At 44.7% G+C, this 23,255-nt stretch overlaps 1 protein-coding gene across 1 annotated transcript in view; it reads right to left on the bottom strand.

Moving 5' to 3' along the window:
• tmem51a (transmembrane protein 51a) overlaps positions 1 to 22,770 on the bottom strand; it is a 45,307-nt gene extending 22,537 nt beyond the window's left edge. The window contains exon 1 of the mRNA XM_060851989.1: positions 22,674 to 22,770. The gene's annotated coding sequence lies outside the window, so the exon portion shown is untranslated. The remainder of the gene's footprint in view (positions 1 to 22,673) is intronic.
• Positions 22,771 to 23,255: the final 485 nt, after the last annotated feature.

Raw genomic sequence — 23,255 nt, 5'->3', positions numbered from 1 at the left:
CTAACAGAGCCAAATGATTTTCCAATAATTTCAGTATTAGCTGGTGGAAGGCCTACTGGATCCAGATACACACAGAGTGTTGGCTGTTATCCAGTGTACGCTTGGCAGATTAGCAAGGACCAGTATCCTGAAAGGAATCCTTCCAGCAAAACACCACAATGGATGAAGGAAATTTATTCTATGGTTGCAGCTGGATGGTCAGAGTCCCATGAGACCACAGCACAGATACCCACCCCCACCAGAAACCACATTTAGAATTCTCACTGTCCCACAGAAAGCCATTCTCAGTCAAAACTTGTACAAAAGTCCAATGAGACAAAGCCGTTTGTTGGTCTATATATCATGTGAGGCATTTACAGGTAGTTATATTTTACAAGTTTAATTAGCACCTGGTTGACAAAACCTCAAAATGAAGAGTTCATCAAACCATCATCTGATTGAACCAAATTCTTCATGTTATGAAGTTATCAACTCAGAGGGGAATGCTCAACAAGCCCTGGGTGTACAGTAAACCTGCAGGAGCAGGAGGCATTGCAGGCAAATGGGGTGCTGGTTTTCATGGCCAGAGGTGCAAGTACAGGAACAAGGCTGTCTTGCTGCAATTATACACGGCATAGGTAAGGCTAAAACCTGGGAGTAGCCAGGTTGTTTTGGTAGTTTTGGTCTCCTTACCTGAGGATGGAAGGCCACCTTCTGCTGATTATCACACAAAGATCACCTTCCATCTTCACTCTATTACAGCCCATTTTTCACTGAAACCAGCTCACCTTTATCACATCTTCCCCACTCCCTCAGTGTCTTGCACACTCTGCTTCCCACAAAGTCCATCTCCCAAAACTCTGCTCCTACCCAGAGTCCCGTCCAGCCGGCATTCCTCACCGATCCGCATCGTTTACAATCCCTGGTCGTCACACGTAAAGATTCTTGCCCCAATCTTTCCATGACCACCTCCAGCTGCAAAGCACTTGCTGTGACTTGGATTCCTAAAGGATTCATCCCTACCTTAAGTCACACAAATCTATTTCATTCATTCTTCCTTCATTCCTCAAAACCAGAGCCCATCCCTGGTACTATCTCCCACCTTCTCAGTTTTGCCGATAAGTGGTGTACAATCAAGGCTGAATGAACATTCATTGGTTGTTGCTATTGCCAACCGGCAAGGCTGCATTCAAATGAATGTAATCATTATTTACATTCAGGAGGAGCCTGGGCTGGGCTGATTATAAACTCTGAAGGAGCTAATGGCAGAGATTGCTTTACGAAAAATTGTATACATTTTACTTCTGCTTAAAATCCAGAAGAATCCCACTTAGTCACTTCAAAGTTTCCTGTTCTGAAATACAACTAAACAAGCCTAATGCCTTTAACAACTTCCTGTAATTGAATATTTCTGAAACCCAGAATTGTTACGGATCTCAGTTCTTAAACTCAGGTCGGCAATGTTCTTCTAACAATGGTTGAGAAATTTAGATGGGTCCCACAAGCAATAACATGTGCAAACATCTACAGGAATATTTTACTGATAAATTCCAAATGCTCAGCCTCTAAATCAACATATTGAACAAAAACACACTCCTACATCAAATTAAATATGGTAGAGCTCATTTCTGAATCACCTTTGGAATTGGGCACGAAGAGATCAGCTGGCCCATTGACCCTGCCCCAGAGCCATTTCCCTATTCTTGGTCTGCAAGCATTCGTTGGCAAGGTCGGTGTGGATTGTCCAGCCCCAAATTACTTTAAGCAAGCTGCCCATTGCAGTAATAGCACACCCACAGTGCTTTCTCGTTCTATAGCAATGTGATACAATGGAGTGGTTTGCTCGATTTAATTACTTCATTGTTGTGAAGTCTGGAGCCATGTATATGCTTTACATCATCTGCCTGTTCTGGGGGGATGCAAACTCATGCCCTTGGAATAACAGTTTCTGGATTACTCCTCCTGTAATATTACCTACTACTACTTGTTACTGTCCCCACCTAAGTATAGCCATACAATCTGACCAGTCAAAATTTTTTAAAAATCAGGCTAATTCAGGGAAGACCATCTTGATTGAAAATCTTGAGAGCCAATGGCCTAGTGTTATTATCGCTAGACTGTTAATCCAGAGACCAGATAATGTTCTGAGGACCCAAGTTCAAATTGTGCCATGGTGAATGGTTGAATTTAAATTCAATAAAAAAGGAAATTGGGAATTAAGGGTCTAATGATGATCATGAAACTGCTCTTGATTGTTGGAAAATGCCCATTGGCTCACGGTTGCCGTTTAGGGATGGAAACCTGCCATCCTCACTGACTTTGGTCTACATGGGACTCCAGACCCACAGCAAAATGGCCGGGCAGTTAGGGAGGAGAAATAAACGCCGGCCTAGCCAGAGATACCCATATCCTGTGAACAAGATGTGCCAAGAATGCATTTCCAAGAGATCACAGTGACTAGGAGACAATGTCGTATCATCCACTAACAAGAGTTGTATTTTAAAATGTCTACAGAGAACCTTAACTGACCGAGACGGCATTAAAAATGCAGCACAAATCAAGGCAAAAGTGCTGTTTGCAAGTGTCAAAAGCAGCATCCTATCTACTGCTTCGAGAGAGGGTAAAGATATCAAAGAGACCTAAGGGATAACTTTTTCCACACAGAGGGTGGTGTGTGCATGGAATGGGCTGCCAGAGGAAGTGGAGGAGGCTGGTACAATTACAACATTTAAAAGGCATCTGGATGGGTATATGAATAGGAAGGGTTTGGAGGGATATGGGCCGGGTGCTGGCAGGTGGGATTAGATAGGATTGGGATAGCTGGTCAGCATGGACAAGTTGGACCGAAGGGTCTGTTTCAGTGCTGTCCATCTGTGACTGTGACTCCAAAATTGCTGGCCCAAGAAAAAAAAAACACTTTTCATCCTCATTTTTATTCTCAAATTGTATGCCTGATATTTAGTGCTCAGTGTGAAATCTGTGGCAAGTAACAGCCTATATAAACAGGTGTTGCCATGAGAGAAGCCAACATGCTCACACATGACTATCAGAAAAAAAACCTGTAGTTTGAAGATGCAAATCAAAACGAGTTTGTGATCGGTTACCTCAGCACTTTGTAATGCAAGAGTGGAGATCTAATGTTGAGCTGGAGAGATATTTGTTCTTTCGTTCTTTTGTTAATGATTTTACAACATTTGGAATTTTGCGAAGTGCTTAGTACCAGACCACCAGGAGAACGCCCATCAACTTTTCGAAAAGCAAGCAGTTTTGTCGAGCTCTTTAACATATTCACTCTAACCAACTTAGGTTCTCACCCCACACCCTCCAGAGTCAATACCAACAATGTCACAGCGTGATCACATACTTTCCTAAAGAATTCCTACTTTCCAAGGTTGCGGCTGACTTCCACTCCACACAGTGAAGACACAACCGGAGCCTGGGCTCTTGGTGACTAACCCTGGCCAACACATGGTCTCAGCGTGCTCCTGCCCCACTGAACTCATCTCCACCTACCTCGACACTGTCCTATCCCCTCTAATCCAGGAACTCCCCACATACGTTCAAGACACCACCCACGCCCTCCACCTCCTCCAAGACTTCCGTTTCCCCGGCCCACAAGCCTCATCTTCACCATGGATATCCAATCCCTCTACACCTCCTATCCGCCATGACCAGGGCCTCCAAGCCCTCCGTTTTTTCCTCTCCAGACGTCCCCAACTGTACCCTTCCACCGACACTCTCATTCGTTTGGCCGAACTGGTCCTCACCCTAAATTTCTCCTTTGAATCCTCCCACTTCCTCCAGACCAAAGGGGTAGCCATGGGCACACGTATGGGCCCCAGCTATGCCTGTCTCTTTGTTGGCTACGTAGAACAGTTGATCTTCCGTAATTACACCGGCACCACTCCCCACCTCTTCCTCCGCTACATTGATGCTGCATTGGCGCCACCTCGTGCTCCCGCGAGGAGGTTGAGCAATTCATCAACTTCACCAACACATTCCACCCTGACCTTAAATTTACCTGGACCATCTCTGACACCTCCCTCCCTTCCTGGACCTCTCCATCTCCATTAATGACGACCGACTTGACACTGACATTTTTTACAAACCCACCAACTCCCACAGCTACCTGGATTACACCTCTTCCCACCCTACCTCTTGCAAAAATGCCATCCCATATTCCCAATTCCTCCACCTCTGCCGTATCTGCTCCCAGGAGGACCAGTTCCACCACAGAACACACCAGATGGCCTCCTTCTTTAGAGACCACAATTTCCCTTCCCACGTGGTTAAAGATGCTCTCCAACGCATCTCGTCCACATCCCGCACCTCAACCCTCAGACCACACCCCTCCAACCGTAACAAGGACAGAACGCCCCTGGTGCTCACCTTCCACCCTACAAACCTTTGCATAAACCAAATCATCCGCCGACATTTCCGCCACCTCCAAAAAGCCTCACCACCAGGGATATATTTCCCTCCCCACTCCTTTCCGCCTTCCGCAAAGACCGTTCCCTCCGTGACTACCTGGTCAGGTCCACGTCTCCCTATGACCCACACTCCCATTCTGGCATTTTCCCCTGCCACTGCAGGAACTGTAAAACCAGTGCCCACACCTCCTCCCAAGGCCCTAAAGGAGCCTTCCACATCCAAAGTTTTACCTGCACATTCACTAATATCATTTTTGTATCCGTTGCTCCCGATGCGGTCTCCTCTACATTGGGGAGAGTGGGCACCTCCTAGCAGAGTGCTTTAGGGAACATCTCCGAGACACCCGTACCAATCAACCACACCACCCTGTGGCCCAACATTTCAACTCCCCCTCCCACTCTGCCGAGGACATGGAGGTCCTGGGCCTCCTTCACCGCCGCTCCCTCACCATCAGACGCCTGGAGGAAGAACGCCTCATCTTCTGCCTCGGAACACTTCAACCCCAGGGCATCAATGTGGACTTCAACAGTTTCCTCATTTCCCCTTCCCCCACCTCATCCTAGTTCCAAACTTCCAGCTCAGCACTTGTCCATGACTTGTCCAGACTTGTCCGACCTGCCTAGTTCCTTTTCCACCTATCCACTCCACCCTCTCCTCCCTGACCTATCACCTTCATCTCCTCCCCCACTCACCCACTGTACTCTATGCTACTCTCTCCCCACCCCCACCCCCCTCTAGCTTATCTCTCCATGCTTCTGGCTCACTGCCTTTATTCCTGAAGGGCTTTTGCCCGAAACGTCGATTTCGCTGCTCGTTGGATGCTGCCTGAACTGCTGTGCCCTTCCAGCACCACTGATCCAGAATCTGATTTCCAGCATTTGCAGTCATTGTTTTTACCACAAGGAATAAAAGCCAACTCTAACTTGTGCCAACAAGGAGGCACAACATAAAACAGCCATTGAATACAGCACGTGAATGCGAGTGAGAGAAGACACTGTAATTGAAGCTTCAACGTTGGACCATAAACAGCAGCTGGATGGGCTGGGGAGGGACCCCTACTCAACAATTCACTGACATCCAAATGCTGCAAACAAAGAGATGGGCATTTTCCCAAATCTACATGAAAGCTTACCGAAATCTCTCAAACCCCCTAATGCAAGGATGCAGAGGCAGCAAAACAGAGGATGTTCCTTACCCTAAGTGTTCATTTGTTCTGAGCTGATAGGGACAGTAGAAGATGCTACTGCCACCAAAACTAATAATCCCAAAGAGGGCACAACTCAAAAAAGGATTGTCCAGGTGGTGACAAATTGCTCTGAAAACTTTAAACCAGCCAAAGCCCGATGGCACAGTGGCTCAGACATTCCAATTCAAAACCTGGCATTGCCCACAAATGACAGAGACAAACCTCCCTTTCATACCAGCACTCACCCGAAGTGTTTTGTTTTCACCTCAAATCAGAGTTAAGTTAATCTTTCAGATGCTTATCTGCTATTTCCACAGATGCTGACTGCACCGCTGAATACTTCCAATTTTCAGCAGTGCTTTTCATTTGCAAGATTTCAGTTAGCAACTAGCTAAAAGCAGAGACCTCAGTGAATTTTAGTACATGCACCACAGAAAGCATCCTTTCCTGATGTTTTCTATGGCAACACAGCCCAGTCCATCGCACAAACCAACCTTCCATCCATTGACTCCATCTACACTTCCCACTACCTAGGGAAGGCAGCCAACATCAAAGACCCCTCCCACCCCACTTAAAGTCTCTCCCAACCTCTTCCATCGGGCAGAAGATACAAAAGCTTAAGCACACATACCAACAGGTTCAAGAACAGTTTCTTTCCTGTTGTTGTTAGACTTCTGAACGGAGCACTCAAAATTTCAAATCTAATGTCGATCCCACTCTTTGTGCACCTTCTATGCAACAGTATCACTCTGTTCCTCACTCTGTTCTATGTACTTTATCCGGTATGACCTGCCTGGCACCGCACACAAACATTTCACTGTATCTGGGTACATTACAGTACAAAAATCAAGTAGTGCTATTTTAAACTTTCTTACATTCTATTTAAAGCTTTCATTGCAAAAGAAGTCCCATGACTTACTTCTGCTACATCCTGATGAAATCCCAGTAATGACATTGCAAATTAAAATTAACCAAAGCAGCCAACAATGGATTGAGATCAATGACACGGAGCAGGGCTGGGGAGCTGGTCACTGTTAACCAGTTTCTCAGTAAACCGTTCTACCTGATGGCTCTTGAACAGCATCGACTCCAATTATGCATATGGTAATCCCCAAGGAATGGCAGAAAGTCAAACTTTATATCCATCTGACAATGGGTAGCAATTAATTATTCAAAATGAATATCTTAAATTCAAGCTGCTCAAGCTTAGAATGGGACAGTGTACTCTACAGATATCAATATCTTCCGATTCTCAGGTTTTTTCCTCAGCCATACACTTCCAGAGGAAGCAAAATCTGATGCATTCAGATAACAAGATGCTATTAGAAAGCTGCACCAAAAACAAAACATTATTGCCATCAGACCTCAGCCCTGGAGCTTTTAAAATGACAAGGCCTTGTTAAAATAACTGGTTCTGTGGGTTGACACAGGCAAGTTGTACATTATTGTCTAGGTTAAAAAAGATACTTACCGATGAGGCTGAAGCATTCCCGGTTTGAAAGACGTGATAGGTGACAAAGCAAGACTTAGAACAGCTCAGATTTTCTACAAAAGGTAATTATTGACCCAACGCACCAACATTTCTCTCTAATAAACAATGGCTGCCCGATCTATGTATTTCCCAGCAATTTATATTATCTCAGACTTTGCTTCTGCTCTTAGTCCACATTTTCTGCATTATGATTTATGTTTCTGTAGGTGCGGGGACCTGGCTCTTAAATGAAAACCCCCGATTGCCGAGAAATGCCCTGGGATCATCCATTCCTGGCAGCTGCAGAGCGCACTGGACTGGCAATAGGATGACGCAGTGGTTCCTGTCTACCTACAGGGGACGCTCATGGGGCCCAAGCAAAGGCAGGTGCTGGAAGGCATTTGAACTTAGACTATTCATACACATTAAACTCCACCCAAGTGTTAGCAGTCTTTGGGTAGCTCTGGATCCCAGTGGGGTTAGAGAAGCCATTTCAGGCAGAACAATTAAAATTGATTGGAACCAAATTAGTCAACACAACTTGCACTGATTGCTATTGTGCAATAAACCACATCTTGGGCACTATTTGCCCGATGTTTTTAAAACAAAGAGGAAAGAAGGGGAAAAAAAACTGATCTGTGGGATAAAACCAGATGCTAGCTTGGGCGAAGGCTTGCTTGCAGCTCAATGGTAGTGTCCCTATCTCAGGGGGTGGGGGAAGATGGAGGAAATTAAACAGACCCAGAGGGCTTTTGTCGTGCAGGGGTAGTATCCCTTCCCTAGGAAGGAGAGGCCTGGGTTCAAGTCCCTCCTGTTCCAGAGGGGTGTAACAACATTTCTGAACAGTTTGATTACAAAAATAGGCTAATTTTTTAAAAAAAACTTTCACAGGGATGGATCAAATAAACAGAACAAACAAACAAAATCTTGTTTAGATAAAGCATATCTTGTTAAAGACTCACCAGTGGTCTATCCTCTACCATCTCTAACAAGCAAAAAAAGGCCCTTAGATATAGTATGGGAGTTCTCTTTCCTTCTTTCTAAGGAACTGCTCAGCATAGAGACAGGGACAATTTGAGGTAATATTGCACCCAGCGACCAGACTGTTTTTATTTCCTGGCATTGGAGAAGAGGATTTGGTCTGGACAAAGCTTGTGTACTTTTTCAAATAGTCTCTCGCTGGCTTTTAACATCAGCGAACGCCTGGAAACAGAAAAGGTTTCAGCTGATCGAAAGAGCACTGCCTTACAGCACAGCTCTATCTCTGGAGGAAGGAATACTAAACGAGGTGGTATGCCCAGACTCTTGAAAAGGAGGTAGCACTATACCGGGGACAGAGCTGCCGAGCAGAACTGCTACTGAGTGAGAGGGGGAAAAAAATTAACCAGCTTCTTGTTTTTACTGCCCCTCCTACAGTGTAAATTGCCAATGTGTGGCTCATCTTCCAGGGCTAATTGAAAAGCATTTTTAAATCTTCTGGACTTAGAAGTGAATCTGTGGAACATTAGATTAAAAAGCAATTCTGGTCTGCTGTGAAATTGGGGTTCACTAGTTAAAATAAATACATCACTGCTGATTAATATCAGATGTACATGAGTTCATGAAGTCATATACTTAAAAGTCACAGCATGTGATAAAAAGGTCAGACTCTAATAGTCATGTTTATCTTCCCTAGTGTGGATGAGACACATACTGATCCCAAGTCCTTGTATGTTCCTTACTGCTGTACAATATGCAGCATCAACTCCCATTACTGCCTTTGTTGGTACAGTCAGTTCTGCTATAACGAGATCGTTGCGTTCATGTGCAACCCTGTATTATAGAAAAAATCACGCTTTAGAAACAGTACTTAAATATTGGCAATGTAACCACATCACAGCTAAACATTTTCAAACTTTATGCTGTAGAAACAGCGTCTCCAATTCATTAGTGAATTGGCATTGATAACCGAATGACCTGGCTGAAATATTGACAATAACACTGTTGTAGGTCAAATCTCAAACAATGAGACCGAAGACAGGAAAGTAGCAGTACGTAGCAGCATGGTGTAAAGACAACAAGCTCCCCATCAACAGCAGCAAAACTAAGGAGCTGGTCAGTGACTTTAGGAAGCAGAGTGGAGGGCACTGCATCAATGGTGGAGTGAGTCAACAGCATCAAGCTCATGAATAATCTGTCCTGGTACACCCACATTGATGTGATGGTCAACAAAGCACAATGTCTCAACTTCCTCAGGGAGGCTAAGGAAATGCAACATGTCCCCAAGGACTCTTACCAATTTTTATTGATGCAACCAGAGAAAGCATCCTATCCGGGTGTATCACAGCGCGGTATGGCAACGGGGCTTCCCAAGACCGCAAGAAACTACAGATTCATGAACACAGTCTGTCACGCAAATCAGCCTTTCATCCATCGACTCCGTCTATACCTCATGCCTCAGGAAAGCAGTGAACATTAAAAGATCTCTCCCCTCCTGGTTATACTTTCCTCCATTGGACAGAAGATATAAAAAAAAGTTTGAATACGCATATCAACGGATTCAAGAACAGCTTCTTCCTCGCTGTGATCAGCATTTTGAATGAACCTTTCAAATGCTAATTCTGATCTCTGTCCACACCTTCTGTGCAGCTGTAACTCTGGGTTCTGCACTCTATCTGCCTGTGCAGCAGGCAAAACACACTTCACTGCTTTGGTACACATGATAACAATAACTCAGACTCAAACACGCTTAGAAAGTGGAAAGCATGGTATTAAAAAAGAATTAGCCAAGTTCTAGCGTTTGATCTATCACCTCGACTGGAAACGTTTTAAAGCAAAAGGGAGGTAGCAATTGGAATGGTGCCCAGTGCGTCCAAACTGGGAGGGAAATGGGGGAAACGCAGAAATCTCATCCACAAGGTCTTGCCTCTAACCCTGTAACCTCTACACAGATAGATGGTCGAACCAAATGCAGTCATCATTGACTCTCAGACATCCAACCTACAACACCACTTAGTCACATACGAAAGTGAGACAGTCAGAAGGAACTCAAGGTCTAGTCTGGTCTCAGTCATGTGCTCACACAGAGGGAATGGGGAAGCTGGACGATGTAAATATAAGCAGCATCCAAATCAAAACCTTCTACTTTGATTCTACTGGCTAACACCTCGACTGGCATGAAATACTTGAGCTAAACCGGGCTGTGCCCAATATTTCTTCCTCAAAGTACAAATACAGAATCTTTAATTTTTCTCCGTGCAGAATGGGGCCATCTGGTCCATTGTCTGCATCAGCTTGTCAAATAAGCAACATGCTTCGAACATCACACTCCATCCCAAACCACAACCAATCCCCATAATCCTCCACAATTCTTCCTTTTCAGATAACTGTCCAACATCTATCCAAAGCCTCAATGGAACGTTCCACCACTACTCAGGCAGTAAAGGCCAGACCCTGATAACTTACTGCATGGATGTTTTTTCTACTTTTGCTTCTTTGTAGCTATTTCAGTGCCCTGATGTTCTTGATCACTGGATAGGAGTGTAAAGAGTTATTCCCCACCCATCCTGCTCAGAGCCCCTCATGGCTCGGAACAGCTTTATCAAAGTCACCCAAAACTGTGCTAAATTCCCTAACGTATCCTCATAACTGAAGTCCCTCAGCCTAAAACCATTCGAGTGATTTATTTTATTCTACACCTGGAGCAAACTCTATATTTTTGTAACCATTACAAATTGCTCAGGCTCTCACCCTGCTTTAATGAGAGAGACATTTTTTTAGTTAAGGCAAGAAATTGAATTTGCAGGAACACATACTAAAGTTGCTGAAAATCAAGCCCCCACCTCCCCCACACAGAGCCAATTATATTGTACATATCATAGTGCACAGACAGCGAAGGGTGTTTTGCTACTGAATGAAGTACTATGATGTCAGGAATTCCTGTGAGTTGTAGATGTGTCTGCTGATACCAGTCCCTTTGTGGGCACTAGGTAATTTAAACCCAGCCAGAAGTCCACATTCTGGGACCCACAGGGATCCAGTGGTATGGATTCCATATCCTTCACCTCATCTGTGCTATAGGGATAAAGTAGGTCTCTACATCTGCTTGTTACTGGCCTGAATACACCTGTGGAGGAAGTAACGATTACTGAGAAATCACTTCAAATGTCTCTCTCTCTCTCTCTCTCTGGCTGGCTGCCAGGAAGTCATGTAGCAAAAAGAGAAGTGTCTGTCTACGTGGTCACTGGTAAATACAATCCTGCAATAGTCTATCATAACTGTTTTAAAAACCCACAAACAGACTTTTCAACCAACCCTACCTTCCAAGGTGGAAATACCTTCGCTGTAAAATCAAATATACTGGCTCAACACATTTCTTCCTCATCTGATGAGGCAAGGATGATTAATAAGGCCTTCTGCCCCCCACAGCAGGGGGCACTACTACAGTGTCCCAAGAGCCCACTGCCCAGGGTTCCCATCCCAAAAATTAAACACTTTTTTCCCTCTTAAGTGACACTCTTTGATACATGTCCAACATGTGACTAAAACTCAACTGCAGCAAACACAGCCTTGATAAAAAGGCCCCCAATTCAGACACATTCTATTCCAGCCAGATAGTTGGGAGGAGAGATCTGGAGATTGGAAAAGTGAGGAAAATTTTGATGTTTGGAGATTTGCTTCCGATCACCTCTGAAATGGATGTGGGAGGGAGGGAAGAGAGTGAGAGTGGGTGTGGAGGATGGAAACAATAAACATACTTTCTTAGTCGGTCTAGATTTCACGTTCACAAAGTGCTGAGTCAGAGGAAGTGAGGCAACTGCTGCAGACTGTTTGTCATAAAATTCTGTAATCTCCTCCATAGATGTTCATTTGAGCGGTTCCACAATTCCAGAGATACTAGGAGCCCCTTGACCAGGTAACCTTTCTCCACACCGGAGTTCAAGTGGTAGAAGGTGATTGAATCATAAATGCAGTACAGCCAAATGTTTCATCCTATTCTTAGTTCAGACACAAAGGGCTAACCGTACAATTGGCTAACGTCACTGGACTAATTCTGGGCTCTCATAGCACAGTGGTAGTGTCCCTAGCCATGGGGTAGAAGGCCTGGGTTCAGGTGTATCATACCATCTCTGAACAGTATGATTAAAACATCTACGAGACTAATGCTCTGGAGTTAAGGTACACCAGGAGAAATTTAAATTCCAGATTTATTTCTAAAATTGAAAAAATGCAAGTTGCAATAATGGTCATAAACTGGGTGTTAAAACTCCATCTGGACCACTAATATCCCGAGTAGTACATCACCACTCTAATTCTGTCTGATCTACATGGGACTCCAGATATACATTAAAGTCACAAATTTTGTCCACCCTCTCCTCATGCACAGATAGAAGGCAAGGTTAAAAAAAAAGCATTTGGATGCAGCCAAGCCATAAACAGGCAGAGTGTGTTCATCATCTGCAAGCGAATGACAATGGGAAGGCTAGAGTTGTAAGAGTTGTAGAGTGCTCCAGGACCAAAGTGGGGTGTGCACACAGGATATGGTAAAGTGCACACAAGCCGATTACCAGGAAGATAGATTACAAGGTTAGGTGAATTGGCCATGCTAAATTGCTCATCGTGTAATGTAAGGGAGCGGATCTGGGTGGGTTGCTCTTCAGTGGGTCGGTGTGAACTTGTTGGGCCAAAGGGCCTGTTTCCACACTAAGTAATCTAATCTAATCTGCCTGCTCCACTCAGCCTTGCATGTTTGTTCCTAATGGCTTTACACATCCATGTACTAAAGAGCAGCAGAAGGTAATTTGGTCCCTCAAACCTATACCGCTATTCAATAAGATCATAACAGATTGGATTGATGCCACAATCCATTCTCCTGTTTACCCTAAATTGCCTTAGATTCCTTTCATTCAAGGCAGCAAGACAGTTGTTTCCCCCCCCCCCCCACAGAAGGTGGTGCGTGTATGGAATGAGCTGCCAGAGGAAGTGGTGGAGACTGGTACAATTACAACATTTAAAAGGCATCTGGATGGGTATATGAATAGGAAGGTTTTAGAGGGATATGGGCCAAGTGCTGGCAAATGGGACTACATCAGGTTGGGATATCTGGTCAGTATGGATGAGTTGGACTGAAGGATCAGTTTCTGTGCTGTACATCTCTATGACTCCATGACTAAGTGGTCTCCCTTGACTTTAAAGATATTCAACGGCCTCTACCTCTACCACCCCCTTCCCCAGACTCAAATACTTCTCTTTGAGACTTAAATGACTATTTACAAAGGCTGTGCACTCGTTCTAATCCTATTTGTGTGATGAATCAGTATCCACCTCATCAAGTCATCCAGAGATCGTATGATTTAATAAGATCATCCTTCATTCTTATAGAACCTCTAAATGGACACAGGCCTGTCCTCGAGACAAGACAACAGGATATGAAGTCTCCTGCACTGGATGATCTGTGCCACGTGCTCTCCCCAGCGGCTGGGCCGTGATAACCTTCAGCTCCGGTTTGAACGCCAGCTCTTCTGCCACACTTCGTATAAACTGCTTTTCTTTATGCAGCCGAGAGAAGGTGGCTGCAAACCAGCTTCCTGCCCCCTCACTGTGAGCTGCGTGCCCGCTAACCCACAGTACCTTCACCTGGTTTGGCCACTGTCATGACACCACAAGCAAACCCTGCTGGCATCAAGTGCCACAAACTAGGTGCACGTTTTCCAGGATACAGAGGGTACAGTTTAGCAGGCCGTGGTCTGGTTTGGAAGGTATTAGCTGTGAGGAGAAATTAGAGAAACTTGGTTTGTTTTCATTCGAACAAAGGATGAGAGGCGACCTGATAGAATGGTTAGAAATGGGTAGAAAGAGGTAAACAGGGACAAGTTTAAAAGGAGATGATAGAGTTAGGTTTCTGAAAACAAATATGGAGGGCGGCAAGTGTCTGGAATGCACTGCCAGACGTGGTGATGGGGGCAGATACTAAAGCAACATTTAACAGGCATCTTGACAGGGACTAGAGGCATACAGACAGCATTGAGTTAAAAGCTTTCAAAAGTTTAGACAAGTGTCCTATCAATGCAGTACGAGTGGGCCGAAGGGCCTGTTCCTGCTCCTTTATGTGCTTTGTAGAAATGTTGGCCTAGCCAAAGCCTGCACCCCCCCGATTCAATTTAAAGCTCCTACAGCATGGACAGGAGATACACTCCACACACTAACTGCAGTCCTGGCAATTTGAAAACTATTTGTTTTTATTATAAACAAAGTGTTGGAGAAACTCAACAGGTCTGGGAGCATGGCACTCCCCGCGGGGCACGGAGCGGGCCGGTGGGGCCCGGAGCGGGGCACGGAGTGGGCCGGTGGGGCCCGAGGCCTTATGCTGTAGCTGCAGAGAAGGAAAAGTTGGAGTCTCTAAGTTACCTTTATTTTATTCTGTGAATAGCACCGGTGTGAGAGTGATGGCACGCACTTTTCACTATATTTTATATTGAATGCATGTGACAATAAAAGGATATTCTAATCCTAATTCCACAAAACCCCAACATGAGCTTTAAAGAAGATCATATCCTAGATGGATCTGTTCTATTTATTCCAGGATGGCATTCAAGTCTTCAGGCCACAAATCTCAGGCTCCCAGTAGGTTCAATACTCATTAGCAGATCTTAGTCAGGGTAACGACAGGGTCACTACAACTAACTAGCTGCCAAGGGCAGGAATTAATTAGCATTCCTCAACCTAGTGGCCTGTACTGAGAACAGAAAGCATTTGGAAGGCAGCTGAGGACATGAGCAGGATATACTGTACAGTTGGAAGGCCTCAGCCTATACACTGGGAAATAAGCTGGGTCCCATGGGTGAGGTAAGAAGGTGACAGTGGCTAGCACCCCTCCCATAAAAACTAAGAGAGTTGCAACCACTGGAATCCTGAAGCAACAAAAAAAAACAGAAAGCGCAGGAAATACTCAGTCTGGCAGGATCTGTTGAAATAAAAACAGACGTGTCACTGGATTTGAAACTTTAATTCAGCTTTCTCTCCAGATGCTACGAGACCAGAGTTTCTCCAGCAAGTTCTGTTCTTGTTCCTAAAATCAAATCCTTGAGAGAAAGACGAGGGGAGAAGAACATTTGTTTTAAAAAAAAGTTTAAACAAGCAGACAACTTGAAGTTGGATCAGAGCCATCTCAGATTTTGCTCCAAGTCTTGGAGGAGCCCAAAGTTCTGGCAACTCTTCGGTTCCGAACAAAGGGAAACAAATCAGGGCCCAGCAGGTGGCCCATCGGTCCTGTCCAGCCAGCTCATGCTGGTGAGAAACTAAGGAAAGATATTTGCATGTTAATGGAACTATATCTCAGCAACCTCACACATTTCACATACAAATGAAGCACTTTGAGACGTGCTGATTATTCAGGAGGTGAATGCCGCAGCCCTTTTGCACACAGTAGTTTCTTTGGCAGTAATGAAATGAATGACCAATTACAGGTCCCACTCAAATGATCCATGCTCATCAGAGGCAGCACTCAACTGAGTTAATCGCTGTTTGATGTCTCCTTTCCAAGCCTGTGCTCACCTTGCCTACAGCTCCATGTTTGACCCCCCGCCAAAAGGATGGGAATAGCCTTCAATAAAGTCACACATCAGGGTGACTGTGGTACACTACCCTTTTCACATTCTTCAATCTTTCAGCAGCTATTGATGCAGCTTACCACACAGTTCTCTCTTGTTCAGCTCAATGGAATTACTCTTGCCAAGTTTCACCCTTGTCTATTCTGTCATAGCCAGACCAGAAATGGTTTCTCATCCCACACTGGAGCTCCCCAACCACTTATCTGTAGTATTTCATTCTCACCTACCAAAACCAATTTCAGGTCCTGCACATACAGAACTCTGCCTCACCCCATCTCTCTCAGCTCCCACACTATCTGGCCTTCAGCATAGCAGGAGAAAATGACCAACTAATTGCGGGGAAAATGGAAACTATTGTCCTCACTTTTGGTCACTAAGTTGGTTTCTTAGGGTTGACTTTAACCCTGTCTCCCATTTCAAACTTCGTAAAACCTCCCCATCAACTACTGAAACCCTCACTTTCCATAGTCTGCAGACTCAATACTCTGCTATTGAGTGTTTCACCCTGCACCCAGGGAGTTCATTGCATAACTTAGGATATGGTAGCAGATTTTTCAAAGTCCCATTCACGCACCGACCTACCTTGGCTCTTGATCCAGCTAAACAACTTGCATGTGTACACAAGTCTGTAACACAACAAAGTGCCCCAAAGCATTGCATAGGAGTACTATAAACGTACTGGAACAAAACAAAATCCTAGAAATCACAGCAGGTCAGGCAGCATCCATGGAGAGACAGCAAACTAATGTTCAGTCTAGGTGAGCTTATGTCAGCTCTGAAGAAAAGTCATCTAGACTCGACACATGAGCTTGCTCTCTCTCCAAGGATGCTGCCTGACCCATTGATTTCCAGCATTTTTAAATTTTCAGTTAGATTCCAGCATCTGCAGTAATTTGCTCCTACATACTACAACACTGAGCTAGGTAATGAGATATTATGACAACAGATTTTTAAGAGCAGCACCTTAAAGGAAGATGATGGGCGGCAATGTGGTTAGCACTGCTGCCTCACAGCGCCAGGGACCCGAGTTCAATTCCTGCCTCAGGCAACTGTGTGTGGAGTTTGCACATTCTCCCCGTGTCTGTGGGGGTTTCCTCCGGATTCCCCAGTTTCCTCCCACAGTCCAAAGATGTGCAGGTTAGGTGAATTGGCCATGCTAAATTGCCTATAGTGTTAGGTACATTAGTCAGGGGTAAATGTAGGGGAATGGGTGTGGGAGGGTTGGTATGGACTTGTTGGGTCGAAAGGCCTGTTTCTACACTTTAGGGAATCTAATCTAATCTAAAACAGGGAGAGATTTTCAGAACTTGAAGGTCTAGGCAACAAAGCAGGTGAGAAGAGCTCAGCCTTCCACATCTCCAACAGCCCTGCAAGTCTTCAAAACTTAAGTCTTACTCAATTTCAGTTCTCGAGAACCCTGATGTCAAATCACTCCACCCACTGAGGGGGGCACATTCCAAAAGACCAGAGCAGATCTGGGATGGTCAAGGGTCACTGGTCAATGCTAACGGTTTCCTCCGACAGACCTGCTGAGCTTCTCTAGCATTTTGTTTTTGATTTCTAGAATTCGCAGTCCTTTGTATTTCCTTTTAAATTTCCAACACATTCAGCTGACGACACTGACCTCTGGAAATCCCCCACAAACCTGTTTACTTTAGTTCCCTCCTTGTAAGCTCACCTCAAAAAAAAACCTCAACTCCAACTGAGCGCTTGGTCAGTGAGCATCTTACACAGCTCAGTATCAAACATTAGATTACTTACAGTGTGGAAACAGGCCCTTTGGCCCAACAAGTCCACACCGACCCTCCGAAGCACAATCCACCCATACCTCTACATTTACCCCTTATCTAACACTAGGGCAATTTAGCATGGCCAATTCATTTGACCTGCACATCTTTGGACTGTGGGAGGAAACCGGAGCACCTGAAGCAAACCCACGCAGACACGGGGGGGGGGAATGGGCAAACTCCACACAGTCAGTCGCCTGAGTCGGGAATTGAACCCAGGTCTCTGGCGCTGTGAGGCAGCAGTGCTAACCACTATGCCACCGCGCCGTCCACTAATTGTTTGAAATCTCACCTGTGAAGTACCTGGGGATATTTTACTACGTAAAAGGCACTATATAAAAGATACCTTTGTCATCATTTCCCATTTTGTACCACTTATAAATCACACCCCACATTCTGGGCAGAGAGAATCTTCCTTTCAGCAGATTTTCCACAGTCTTTGATTCCTCAGCAATTTCACATCAACAGGCAACTGCTCAAAGTGCACAGACTGAAATATTTTGGAATTAGCTTGACACCTGAAACCTTAAAAAAAAAACTTATGTCAATGGCTGGTTCAATTCTTAAAAAGAGTGGAGTTTCTCTTCCCTCTGTCCTTGGTTGACCGCAACACAAACACTCCCACAAGAGATTGGGGGACACCACAATTTATAAATTTGGTCATCTTGGTTGAAGGGAAAAATATTAAACTAACTTACTCCTCTATGGAATCTTTCAACCTCTCCTGGACAGGCTGGGGAGACCATGGTTTCACTAGCTCCCAGCAGAACACTTCCCTCAGTACTATGTCAGTGAGACAGCCTGGGTTACAGAGAGTTGAGTGAAATGCTCACCTACACATCCTGAATGCATGTACGTTCCTTTGGCCAATTGAGTGGGCAAGGAAGGAAGTAAGTGGTACTTTGACTTCAGGGGTATCTGGCCACAACAGAATTTTTAAAAATAATCAATACACAATCGTTGTGGAGATGCAGACATGTCTCCCCATTAATGTTCTCCTTCTGGGTGTCAAAGCACCTACAGCAACATTGTATTCGTCCTCCTGGTCTAGAGTAACATTCATTACCATTGAGCCAGGGACCAATCCCAGGTTTAATAGGAAGTTCAGAAGACTATGTCAGGGGTAGCACCACACACATACCGGAGGAGATGCCAACTGAAGGAGCACTTCAGGGCTGGAAACAGCAAATGCTGGAGATCACAGTGGGTCAGAGAGCATCCAGAGAGAGCGAGCAAGTTAACGTTGACTCTAGATGAATCTTCTTCAGAGCAATTCAGGGCTGTGTACATACTGTTTCTGCATACTTTGCTCAAGAGTGAAGCAATTCCACAACCAACAAGCTGGATCAAGGCCCTGAACCCCTGCCTTATATCGAGTCATTAGCATCAGAGGACATCAAGAATTAACAGGAGAAGAGCTCCACAAAAAGCCCCACCTTTAGTGACAGATCCTGACATGCAAATAAATAGACAAGGCAGAAACATTCACAACCACACTGATACTCTGGGTCCAGACAATATCCCCAGTCATGGTACTTAAGACACATGCTCCAGAAGTAGGTGCACTTCTAACCAAGCTGTTCCAGTTCACTACAACATTTGCACACAATTGTTTTTACTTTGGATAGATGCTAATGTCCTGACAATAAAAAGGAAGGCAAACTCACTTCAGTGAATTACTGACATCCCGAACACTTAATTAAACAGAATGAAGACGTCATCAACAGTGCTAATGCATCAATATTCTGTACAGGGTCACTCAGTTCAAGACCTCAGTCCAAACAAAGGAGCCAAAATCGGAGGACAGAGACACACAGACACACCATATCTGATCAAGTGTGATATCAAGGAGTCCATGTACATCAGTGTGAATCAGTAGAAAACTGCCTGGAGTAACATGGTGCACGAAGAAAGTTGGTAGGGCTGGTCAGAGAACGTGGTCTGAGAACATTGCTGCCAGAGTTCCACAAGGGACTGACCTAGGTCCAGCATTCATCAATGCAAAATACCAGAGGTCAGCATGTGTTTGCTGACTATGGTTGCATTCTGTTCCATTCACATATCCTGAGATAATGAAGCAGTAAACACCTACACAACATCTAGGTTTGGGTTGATGTGGCATTAAGTGAATGCTACTTGCTGACAGGGCTAACTACTTTTCCTTGATAGTCAACATTATCACCAAACTCCCACAGCATCAAATATTCCAAGTCCGACAGTTAGACAGAACCTTAACTTTCACATATTGTTGAAAGGGCAGCTCAGAGACTGGGATTTGTGAGGTAAGATGGAAGATCTTGTCTTCCCAAAGCCTGCCCACCACTTTTAAAGGCACAAGTCAGGAGCGTGGTGGAATACTGTCCAATTCCCTGGATGAGATGCAGGATCGACACTCAAGGAGCTTAACCAGCCATGACAAAAATCACCACCTTCTCCAACACCTTTAACCATTCACTGTCTCCACCACAGGCAGTGACTGAACACCGTCTACAAAGTTCCATGCAGCAACTCACCAAAGCTCTTTCAACCACATCTTCCATTCCTACCATCTCTACCACCTAGAAGGGCATGGAAACACCACCAATTGCAAGTTTCCTTTCAAGCCACTCAGTTTCCTCAAATGCAACTCCATTGCTGTTCCTTTGCTGTTGTTGGGTTTGTTTTTAATTCCAAAAATATACTTTATTCATGAATTACTTACAAGTTGTGGTGTTTAAATCTCAGAACATTCTGCCTAATAGCACTGTGGGTGTACCTTCACCACCTAGACTACGGCAATTCCAAATGCAGCTCACCATTACCTTCTCAAGGACAACTAGAAATGGACAATAAACACAGGCTTAGCCAACAATGCAGACTTTCAGTAAGTTACTGAGAACATGAGTGTAACAGCGAGAGGTAGTATGAGTAATCGTGCAGCCATTTCCTCCTCCATGTCTGTCTGCACATAACTTGAACTTAGAATGGGGATAAATTTTGTGTTCTATGCATGAGTTCATGTCACACTACAGGTGACCATGCTACACTATATGCTCACTCACATTTTCTTGTTCTCCTACACACACACACACACACACACACACACACACACACACATTGATGCGGTGAATTTGCATTTGCAGATTCATTCTATTTTGTTTAAAAAGCACACAATCGGTACGCAGCCAATGTGACACTTTATAAATTCCTACTTTGGAACAGAACTAGTCGAACTCCAGGTTGGGAAAGAGGCAGACTTTAATCTCACACCTTTAATGCATTGTCCGAGAGGAGATGTCACTTTTTTTCATACTGATAAAACCTGAAGTTAGCTCAGAGCTGTAACTTGAAAGAAATTCTGGGATTTACATATTAATGAATCAAAATCTGCATTCCTATTCTAAGTGATTAAAGATTTAACAGCAATCTAGGTTTGTCTAACAGATCGCATCAGTTGTATGACATTTGGACCTTTTACCATAAGGTCTGTGTCCTATGCTCCTTACCCACTAAAAACCTGATGAAGGAGCAGCGCTCCAAAAGCTTGCACTTCCAAATACACCTGTTGGCCTATAACTGGTGTTGAGAGATTTTCAAACTTTGTCCACCCCAGTCCAACACCAGCCCCTCGATATCATGAACTAAAAAGAGCAGAATAAGAGAGTTGGTGATTACCTGCAATAGCCATTAACAACTTGATATCTCTCAGGGATTACTTCAAAATGTAATTAAAAATCACAATACCAGGTTATAGTCCAATTATAGTGTAGCATGGTCACCTGTTGTGTGACATGAACCCATGCATAGGACACAAAATGTATCCCCATTCTAAGTGATTAACTGCAATCTAGATTTGTCTCATACATCACAGCAGTTATATGACACTTTGATCTTTTACTGATAAACTGTGTCCTGTGATCCTGCCTCACTAGCTACCTGATGGAGGAGCAGCACTCTGAAAGCTAGTGCTTCCAAATAAACCTGTTGGACTATAATCTGGTGCGTGATTGTTAACTTTGTACACCCCAGTCCAACACCGGCATCTCCAAATTCAAAATATTGGAGCTTCCAAAACAGAGTTGGGGGGGGGGGGGGGGGGGGGGTGTCAGGGTCAGGGTGGGGGTGAGCCTGAACTTTGGGGCCCGAAGCTGAGGCAGTTACAGCTGTCACATAGCACCCACTGAGTTATAAACAACTGTGCCCCCTCTGCGACAAGCCCCTGCTCTCTCAGTACCACACCCACGCCTCCTCCAAACCCACTCTGCAACCTCACTGGAGCACTCACAACAAATTTCCAAACCTTGAAATGGGTTCAGAGTGGGACAAGGTCTGGGAAGCGTTGTTCCTGGAGCAAAGGAACTGGGTGGGGAAGGGACAAGACGAGTTGCTCAAACAAAAAATAAGCACAGCCATCCCAAATAAAATTAAAAACCAAACTGAAAATCAAAACAGATGCAGAAATAAAATTGACACTTTATGCCTTTACTTCATTCAAAAGTTCAAACCCATTCATTCAAGTAATTTTAATAATGTAGGAGGAAGCCATTCCTGGACTAACCCTGTGGATTGATAGCCCAAGGTGAATGTTACCACAAAGGCTGAGAAACTGAGGTGGACACAGATAAATGAAGTGCAGCTTTGCTGATTTTGTGGTTTTATTAATAAGTGCAAAGTATTCTGCAGTTTTGAAATTCGGCAAAATAAGTCTTCACAGAGACTTGAGTGAAAGGGGCGATGAGTCCCACTGTATGAGGGACATATGCCGGATTGAAGATAACAAGGTGGGTTAACAAGGGACTTCAGGAATACAGCTCAAATAGACTCAGGTGAGGTCAGAGCACTCAGGAAGCAATCATTCCCGAAACCAACCGCCCATCAGGAGTGATGTTGCAACAGGCAAGAAACCGCGAGAACAAAATAAAAAAGTTAAGAAACTCGGATCAGACGTTGTCAAACTTAATGTGAAACCATCAATTAATTGTCTTTCTAAACGACGAAGGAGAGAAAACAAAACTGCCCCCATCGAGAGTACAACCGGTAAAGTTTCCGACCTTACAGGAGAGTAAAACTGTCCAGAGCCTGAAACTTACACAAGGAGGAGAGGGTTGGTTTGTTCAGCTGAACTTAACCTGCCCACCCGGAAATCTTCCCAAGTTTGAAAAGTTGGGAGAAACTTTTCTCCCCAAACTTCCTTTCAAATTTTGCTTCCCTTTAGCTTCGATCTCTACCCCCCACCTCCATAATTCACTCACCTTCCACTCCCATGTTGTGGAACCAAATTTCCGTTCGATATTCACCCTTTAAACCGTCTCCTCCCCAGCCCGCAGCAGCAAGAGTTCACTTCAACGTTGCTATTAGTCTGGGCTGGTTCAGGGCTCCACCTTCCCGCAGGGTCCTAACGCCCTCCCTGACTCAACTCCACGCCCAACTGCAGGAGAGACCGCTGTCTCCTCCTGCTGGCTAAAGAGGGACACTGCAAAAAGGAACTGAATCCGACACAGGAGCGGAGATACACAGCAGGTCTCCTGTTGAAAGAAAGAGGCGTAATCTTGACAATAATGCCAAAAGCCTGTTCCAGTTTTTTTAAAAAACCCCAGGGACAGAAAGCCTAATGACAAAGGGAACTACTTTCCCAGGAGGAATTCTGGGCGAACATTGCTCTCCTTGGGGTGGGCGTATTTGGTAGGGAGGCTAAACTATGAAATGAAAGGGAGAGAGTTTGCCAACCCTCCAGGGTATTTGCCCAAGAATGGTTTATTTGAATTCATTCACAGGACATGGGCATCTCTGGCTTGTCTCCCATTTAGGCCAGAAGGGTGTAGGAGCAGAATTAG

The sequence above is a fragment of the Hemiscyllium ocellatum genome, chromosome 37 (assembly GCF_020745735.1).
Source record: "Hemiscyllium ocellatum isolate sHemOce1 chromosome 37, sHemOce1.pat.X.cur, whole genome shotgun sequence".
Lineage (NCBI taxonomy): Eukaryota > Metazoa > Chordata > Chondrichthyes > Orectolobiformes > Hemiscylliidae > Hemiscyllium > Hemiscyllium ocellatum.
The sequence above is the reverse complement of the archived record's forward strand: the minus strand, read 5'-3'. Positions and strand labels throughout refer to the sequence as shown.